We start from the raw sequence: 9,317 nt of genomic DNA on the forward strand, positions 1-9,317 counted from the left end.
TAAAACGTTTTTACCTAAACCTAAACCCAAAATATAACTTATTTAAAACGTTTTTAAAACGTTTTTGTGTTTGCTGGGAAACTTATTCTAACTGATATATCGTCACCCTTTTGAGAAAAAGTACAAAATATTGTTCAAGCCTTCATATAAACACATTCATTCATCAATCTTTGGACAAGGACTTAATGATAATGAGCCACATTAAAAGGAATTATTAGGGTGATTACATATCTCATACCTGATACATGTGACTTTCAGTGACTTTGGCCTGTGACTTAGTAATTCAATGCAAAATCTTCAAACAAACTGCTGAGTTAGGCACTTTAACACCAGAATTTATGCCTAACTTAGTTGATTTTGCTCTGATTTACTAAGTCACAGGCCAAAGTCACTGAAAGTCACATGTTTTAGTTATGTAATAACCATGTAAAATTGCCTAACTCATCCCAAGATCTACTTCAATGTCAATGGCATTATTACAGCAGATGCACGTGTGCTAATAGAGACATGATTTAGCTATAAAAAGCTCAATTCAGCTAAAAAGTGAGTTAGGCAATTATCGTATCAGGGTGACTATAATTATTAATCTTATTTGATCATATGTTGAAGCACTTTTATTACAATGAACCCATTCAGCTCGATCTTGTTATATTTAAGCATATCAACACTGGTGAAAGAAAATTAGTTCTAAACCTGTACATCAAACCAAGTATCGGTCTCAGGCCTGTTCTCGGTCCAGGCGGTATCGGTCTTGGTCTCTTGCTCGGGCTGCCTGTTCTCGGTCTCAGGCTTGTTGGCCTCACGATCGTTACCGTCCCCCGTATCGGTCTTGGTATTGTTTTCGTTGAGGCGGACGTCGACGTCTACGCTGACTTTCTCTTGTTCTTTTGTCAATCTTTGATTACCCATTTCATCATTGAATTCCAGCACTGCATTATGTACTCGACACTTTAAGTCATATTCGTCAATTTTCCTATCTGACTCTGAACTTATTATGTTCTGAAGAAGTGGAATGACCATCGGGATGGTTAATGTGTACACGAGCTTGGATATGTTTGTAATCTGAACATTGCCTTGCGATAAATTGAGCATCGAGTAACCAAACCAAAGAAAAATACTTTTAAACAAAACAGTGCTCAAACTGACTACTACTTGATACATAACAGGCTGACAATTATCAACCACGTACCAAAATAATTCAAAACTGATCATGGATGATAAAGAAGGGTTGCAGTTTCCTCGTGATCTATCAATTTCTCTCGCTTCGTTAATGATATCCCGTTTAAGTCGAAAGTATTTATCGTAGAAGTTATTGATTTCTGATATTGTATATCCACACACTGCAATTACTAACAAAATTGGGAGGTGAAGTTGTGAAAAATTGAGCACTAAACCTGCCCATGTGTAGATTATAAAATACGTGACAGTGATATTGCCATATGAGATTTTAAATTCAACAAAGAAGCCTATCAAAAAAAGTAAAATTAAAGATAACATTTGTTGACGGTTTGTGCACCGAGTTCGAAGTAAAAAATATCGTAACACAAAAAGCAGGATGACGTTAATGACAATAAATGGTAAACAAAAACAGAATACATGAATTGTGTACATTACAGAAATTGGGAGATTCATCCAGGATGGGAAGGGAGATATGTCATTTATAACGCCGAACGTATTTCGCTTATTAAACGGTATCCGGATACATCGCCTCATATAATTCTGAACTTGCATATCCCATGACATGTGCCCTTGGAGGGTCATGTCTGTGGCCCCTTTCGTACTCCGTACAATATATGTACTATGGACCTCTATAGCATATTTAACTGCATCATTGAGATGCTCGTATTTGTTCCAAATCAAGACCAAAAATATCTCTATAAAGATAAGAGTGCAAAAGCCAAATAGCACGAGAAATATCAAGTGCCAGCTGTAACTAACCATATACCTCAGTACCGATGCACGCTTAACATGGTACGTGTCATCAGTGAAATGCATTAAGATTAAATCTAGAAAACTAATCACGTTTATAACAATGAAAGTTAACAGAAATCGTACAGAAGACACAAATCGGGAACCATCTATGCCACCATTCCACGAAAACAACCAATATTTCAGCCCAACAGGTACACTTTCATTTGGTCCTATCCAAACTTGGGAATTTGAAATATGAATTGGTGCCTTTTGTTGCATTATGAGCTCTAACATAATAAGGGGAAAATACGCAAGAACCAATGTCTTCGTTAGAGCATTCACAAGTTTAAAGAAAGCACTATAGAAAGTGACTTCTTGTTCTATAACTTCTACCAATTCATTGTTTGACACTGACCAGCATTTGTTATAAATAGATCTTAGAAGTACGTAATGAAGTGAATAGAAAAGCACCTTCAAATCTGAGAAACGGTTAGACATGAAAGATTGACAAACCTGATATGCGTTGCACATTTCACGTTTTTCACTAACAGTTTCGCATGTTGTATTACCATGATTACTACAAAATATCAGAAAGTTCGCCAATATTTCCAGTTTGACCGAGTCCGAGAGGTGTATGAAATTGGGACAGTCCGTTGTATCAACTCGAATGCTTGTATAATAAACATCCGAAGCCAATATTCCGCAGGAGGAGACTAAGTAGTTGTCGTAAAAATTTCGTAAGAGATAACCCTTTCCTTGCTTGCCCAAGTCCACGTGAGTGGATCCAGGATATTGGGGGTTTCGTTCAAATAGGCGGTTGAAGACTCAAAGTCTAAATTGGTGAAATTTAACTGCATGTATATGATGGCTGGTGAGCGTGTCATTAACAGTTTAAGTTCGGAAAAAAAATTGTGGTTAGTTGTCAGCGTACAATTTGTTGTACTCTGGAAATGGTCTGATGGCATAACTGTTGAGTCCTTGATGGTAGCCACTGTTGCGTCATCAGTGGTAATCTTTGTTGCCACATATGTGTTCATTTCTTCGGCAACATCTATTATTAAGAAAGAAAAATGAAAAAAGAACGCATCCATTTTAGTTAAAGGTCTTCTGATTTATGGGTCATTTACTGTTGAAGCAATACTGTAAGACTTTTTTGCCAAATTTAGGTGTGTTTTTTCACGAAATAATACAATGCGATTTATAACTTACTGACATTCTTATCCATACTGATGAGGTAGAATAAGATAAAGTAGAAGCATGTTTAGGAAAAGCAAAAGGTGCTTAAAATCATTGGAAAATACCAAGCTATAAAGCCAAAAAATGGGCACATTTCAGAGTAACATGCAGAGAAGACATGTTTTCTGTCATTATTTTATAATTTTGATGAAAAGTTCCTTCAAATCCATTAGCTGGATGTCGATTTTGCCACCCTACGGTGTGTTATTCTCAGGTCCCAAAAAGGAGGGCGCATTATAAATCTGTGGTCTTTAAAAGGCGGCGAGTGCCATGATAGAGAAAGCCCGGGAGAGAAAGACGGCAAAACTGCTCAGCCGTATGGCACTTTCCATACAATCGGAACACGTATAAAGTAAATCGGGGCTGAATTTCTCAGCTGCCGTGATCACTGGTACGCGCAGATCAATTTGCACACTGCGAATTTAAAACCGTCACAGCGATTCTCACCCAGTAATAATCAAATTTTACAGTATTTAATTAATTTGAAGGTTAGTTTTGTGAGGTTCATTATCGAACCCAACCGGTTTTAGCTTGTATTAATATTAATTATTAACATAGGAATACTTGTGATATTTTTAGCGTTTTAAAATTTCAATTACACGGCCGACAAAGGAAATTTACTGAACTTATAGAATTCGTGGCGCTCACCACTTGGTCTTTACACATCAGTGGTTTAAAACATAGTTAAGTAATCATAATATAATGTTGACATTTTGAGTCATGGGGATTCATCCTTCTACTCTTAATTGTCTGTAAGAGTTTCCATGTATGAGAAAATCGAACTGGAACATGATGCAGTCATGTCTACAGTAGAATTCATCTCGACCTTTGCAGGACTTAAACCCCATTAAAAGCTATTAAACCAAGATAACACTCATTGAAGCAGCTCAACTGATTAAATCAGATCTTCTCTGGTTGTGCACAAGTGTCTGTTTTCAATGTGCGACATCGCAATAAAGCTGGTATTATAGCTTCAGTTGGGTAACCGATTATAAAGGAAACGAAAGGAAACAATGGTATGTGTAGCTTTGTTCACGAAATGAGACAAAGACCTGCTTTTTGTTAACCAGCATTCTTCAAAATGAGCAACATAATGATTGTTGACTTAACACGGTTTGGAAATAATTTCTTCATATTTTTGGTGTTATCTGTCGTTTACATATCCTTCCTAAAACACAAAAGTGCGACCCTCTCCAAACATCTAAATTAGCTAAAAATTTAGGACATGTTACAAAACTATATTTTCTAGAACCTATTTAGAATAGTTTAAATGTAGCTTGTACCGTTTTTTTGTGGCATCCTTCAGAACGGAGCGGTCCCTTACCAATATAGCTCAATATTTTCGGTCAAATCTCCATTCAATTAACACGGGGAGTTGGCTAGCTATGAGCTAGCTATGCTTTGCCCTCACTCATATTTTACAAAAGTGCGACCATTTCTGAACATCTAACGTAGCTGTAATTTTAGGTCATGTTAGAGAAACATATTTGCTAGAAGTTTTGGAGAATAAATTAAATATTGGCTGGTTATTTTTCACACAGTGATGTTAACTAGGCAAGTGTCCATTCTTCCAACATACATCATTTGTAGAGGTCACGCGTCAATGGTGAGAGCACTGTGTATTGTGTATAGGAAAACGGACAGTAACTGCAGTATGAATTAACTATTTTGCCATTGAAAACCATCTTATAGAGAATTAGTGGTATTTTACCAATGTTTTTGTTCAAAGGTCATGTCCGTTTTAAATGGTCTAAAAAACGAGTTGGGCCAGTTCCACCATAATCGAGGATATCAAGCTTGAAAGATTTAAAATTAAATTCGATTGGCAATCCCAGTTTTAACCGGGTTTTAAAGAACCCAATCACCTCTAAGGAAGACGTGGCTTTAATCTTCAATACAGGGGTGTAGATTTCAAACGGAATCACCCATTCAGATAACCCTATTTGAAATTCACACTCCCTGTATGGAAGATTAAAGCCATATTATAACATTTGCTGAGGAGGACGCCCTCACTGATTTTTTTTTAATTCATTTTTTACACGATTAAATTGTACTTTATTATAGCCTGCAAAAATCAAGACTCTAGGTGCTGTAGTTTTGTCAAAATCCGAGATTTTGAATAAAACGCCGGATTCGGCGTTTTATTATTACGATGGAATAATTAGTCGAACGCATACACGATGTTCATAACACACAGTACGTACACGGCGTGCGGGACGGTGATACACACAACAAAAGGTCGTACTATAACATAACCGAAGGAGTGGTACGTATTGGCGACATGTGCGCTGGTAGTAAATTCCAAATTTCTTTGCTTTGCCGTAGTTGTTCGGCTCAAAAATAAAAGGGATATATCTGACAGTAAAAGCTAACATTTTATGGCAAAGAAATGCTAATCTATTTTGTTTGAAAATGTTATAATATGGCTTTAAGGTTATGTCTTCCTTAGGGGGTGGATTTCATCTGGAATAGGCTTATGACATGTACCTTTTCTTTAGCTTTTAGTCCAATAATGGATGGCTTGGATTTTGGCTGTTATGTGATACAAACTGATCCACTCAGCCCAAAATCGAACATTTTGAAAATTTAGTTTTCACCATTACTAACTTACCCCAGATAACTGATGTAGAAATCCCTAAAGGTTCAATACCACTTATTACCTATTACTTAGTATTCAATGGGAAAAGGCTAATTTTGGGCGGAATTTTCTCATATTCAGAACTCTCTCCTTTAAAGACCAACAATTTAGATTTAGATATCAAATGATCAAACAATCAACATGGGTTGACCTGAGACTTTCTTGTTTTAACGCACTCAAAAACACCTTAAAATGGCAATGCACCCTCGATTCTCGAAGCAGAAAGTTAATTAAATCAGTTAGGGCGAATATTTTCTAAAAAACCGATGCCGTTCGGATGAACTTTGGAAAATTTATTTTTGAAATCTCACATTTTATCATATTATGAGCGAAAATATACCATTTCGAAGCATCACGACTCAAAATGTACTTTTTTTGCTATATACGAGGGGCGGTCAATAAGTTTGTAGAACAAGGTACTTGAAAGAGTACTAGCCAAATTCTTTCTATCTCACTCTTGAGCATGGTCACTACAAACCTTAATGCACCCGTCGCAATTTTTCTTGAAACCTTCTATGTCAACAAAATGGAAGTCTTCCGACATCTCCTTGGGCCACTCTTCAGTGAAGGCTCACCAGCATTGATCACCAGCAAACCTGATATTATGAAGCTAGGACTTAAAATTCTAAAATAGGTTTCACTAACTGGAGGCCATGCCTGAACCACAATGTGGTTACTTTAGTTAACTGACCCCTCTGTCGTGAATGGCAGCTTGACAAATTAAGAATAGCGTACAGGACACAATCCGAGAACAGTCACATTCCTACCATCAACCTTCTTCACATGATGGCTTGCCTCAATTTATATATATGCCTATAATTGTACTTTCATTTAGCAAATGATCTGTCATCAAGACTCTCCCTAGATCTCAGAAACAGCGATGAAGACCTTGCACTATGGTGACCGAGTGATGATCTTCTTAGGTGTGGGAGATCCAAGTGCTTCCACTATATGCTCTCGTAATTCCAGTGATTAATGTGTGTTTTATCACCTTTAGCCACATATAGATTAAACTTGCCTCGGTCCTTATTCTAAGTGTATAGAATGTGTGGACCTGAATATGTCAATTGGTATCAAATTTGTACATTAAGATTCTGGGACCCCATCTAGAAGACACCCTGGAATACCTAATGTTAATGGATTAATGTTGAAAACACATTCAACAGAGTTGTCATATTTTGAGGCTTTCTCATCTTTCTTTTTTGGCGCTTTATCCATTGAGTTTTCACCGCCGTTCGGAGAAATTTCCATAATGACCCTGTATTCACTTCTGGTATATAGTACCTGTGAATTCATGGAGGTAGGCTTTCTCTGAAGAGTGTCCTGCCCACATACAGTGATGCAAGAATATAATATCTTTGCAGTAATGTTTTGAAGGAACAAGCTTTCAAGTGAGACCAGATTCAATACCGTGCGACAAAGTAGCATACCGAGTTCTACGAACTTTTTGACCGCTCCTCGTAACTTAGTAAATTTCAGTGATTTGAAAGCAGCCTTTCCGGATGCCACTTGTCACCCACAAATAACTAGTCCTTCGTTATATTTTCATGCATCACACAGGCCTATGATTGGTATGTAACCTATAGTCCCTGGCACATTTGCTTGAAAAGTTGGGGTTTTTTTGGGTGGGGGTGGGGTTTTTTTTGGGTGTTTTTATTACTTTTTGGGGGGTGGGTGAAGGGGTTGTATTTGCTCCACATTTTGGCCCACATCACAATTTCATTATTTCTAACGTTGGTATGATCGGATCAGATCGTGTCACATATTATTAAACTTTTGATCAGTGTATATAAGCGTATGTAATTACGCATTTTTATCTGGAGTACGGTCATTTAAGTCAACATCATTAGTGGTAAAAGCTATCTGCTAATGATATCATATTATCAAATTGGACATTAAGCATGTTTACCATTTTGTTCTCTTTCATTACACAATACGTGGAAGCAATTAACCGATCGCTGCCACTCAAACTAGTATTAGGTTTTAAAAGGGTATTCAAATTGTAGTAACAAATCCAAGAAATTATGTCAAAATCCCCAAATAACATGCAGTTTCTACATAAAAATCAATAAGATGACAAATGCCCAAAATTACTTGACAGGGATATAACAAAATATTAATTTTGTTTTTTGAATGATAAAATAAGCCAAAGGAGATTAATTTTGGCCTAAAAGAAGAAGAAGAAGAAGAAGAAGAAGGTCTTAGCTTTCACTTAAGCTCTCAGATTTGGCAATTCTTTCTAAATCCATGCGGCCCCTATGAAATTCACAACCTCCGTCTTTCACACAGTGGGTGTAGATCGCTAATCGAGTCACCCATTCAGGTCACCCCATTTGAAATTCACACTCCCTGTGTGGAATTCCTTACCTTTTCTAGCCACCACAATGACCAGAACAGTCGTCAACATGAGAAGAATATCGACTAAAACTGCCATATTTGGTTGTGTGGCAATGGAGTGTTGTTAGGTTTGTCCTCTTTTGCCTCAGAAAATCTACAGGAAGATTAGATGTTGTGGAAAATCATTCAAATGACGTACAGTATTTAATAAAGGAACATTCCATCGTTTGAAGACATATTCACGAGAAGACACTTTTCCGTGAATTATTCCCCTTACTGTCTGGACAAATAACACAGGACAGTGTTGGCCCGACTACCGGGCGAAATAAAATGATCCGGGTCCGTGGAGGAAGTAGATGAAACTTCAGGTATGATGTAAAGTATGACAAATTCTATAGACACACATCGAAGATATAATAGGCCATAATATCCAACCGAGTTTTTTTGAGAAACAAGCACTTGAGAGAGCTCAAATTCACGTGTAAAAATAATTAAGAAAGATCAATATGAAAACTTACCAACCGATTGCAAGAGTCAGTGTAAAAACTTATTTCTTGCTCCTCAGCAGGATTATCCTTTCCACTCAGCTCCCGCTCCTTTGTCGTTGTGATGCCGATTCTTCAATCGGGGTTTTCTTTTTCAAACTCGATTTCTTGCGCCTTCGGGTAATTATTCATCTAAATTCCAATGAATGCTTTTCAATCAAACATTTTGCAATCAAACATTTTAAATATTTTCCGAAGCCTCTGGCACCGCACAATTACTAGTAGACGTTCAATATCCTACAGCAAAGCACCATGTCTGGCGATAGACCGACAGACACGTAATACCAGTAGTTGATTCCAGCTCTCTTAGTGATATGGGAGCAGTAAAGCTACAGTATATCATTAAATACATAATGGACACGCCCAAGCTGGATGGGCTAATCAATTTAAAGGCCACACTACCTCTGTGGAATATCTTGCATAGGGGGAGTATGAATTTCAAATGGAATTATCACATTAAGCAACTCTATTTTAATCTTACCCTCCGTCTGTTGAAGATTAAGGTTGAATCTTTCTCAGAGAGTGTATAAAATTCGAATGAAGCTGCCTGATGGGTCTGGCTTTGTTTCTGGTCAAATACCTCACAACGCTTCATATGAAACAATTCGAAAAACCATCCATTTGAAATTCACTTTGAATCGCATACTCCC

At 37.2% G+C, this 9,317-nt stretch overlaps 1 long non-coding RNA gene across 1 annotated transcript; it reads right to left on the minus strand.

Moving 5' to 3' along the window:
• Positions 1-451: 451 nt before the first annotated feature.
• LOC140135702 (uncharacterized) lies at positions 452-8,952 on the minus strand. The gene is made up of 3 exons (XR_011856559.1): positions 8,641-8,952; positions 8,153-8,276; positions 452-2,962 (listed from the first exon to the last, which is right to left on the minus strand). It is a non-coding gene; the product is annotated as an uncharacterized lncRNA (long non-coding RNA).
• Positions 8,953-9,317: the final 365 nt, after the last annotated feature.

This window comes from Amphiura filiformis, chromosome 2 (genome assembly GCF_039555335.1).
Source record: "Amphiura filiformis chromosome 2, Afil_fr2py, whole genome shotgun sequence".
Taxonomy (NCBI): Eukaryota; Metazoa; Echinodermata; class Ophiuroidea; order Amphilepidida; family Amphiuridae; genus Amphiura; species Amphiura filiformis.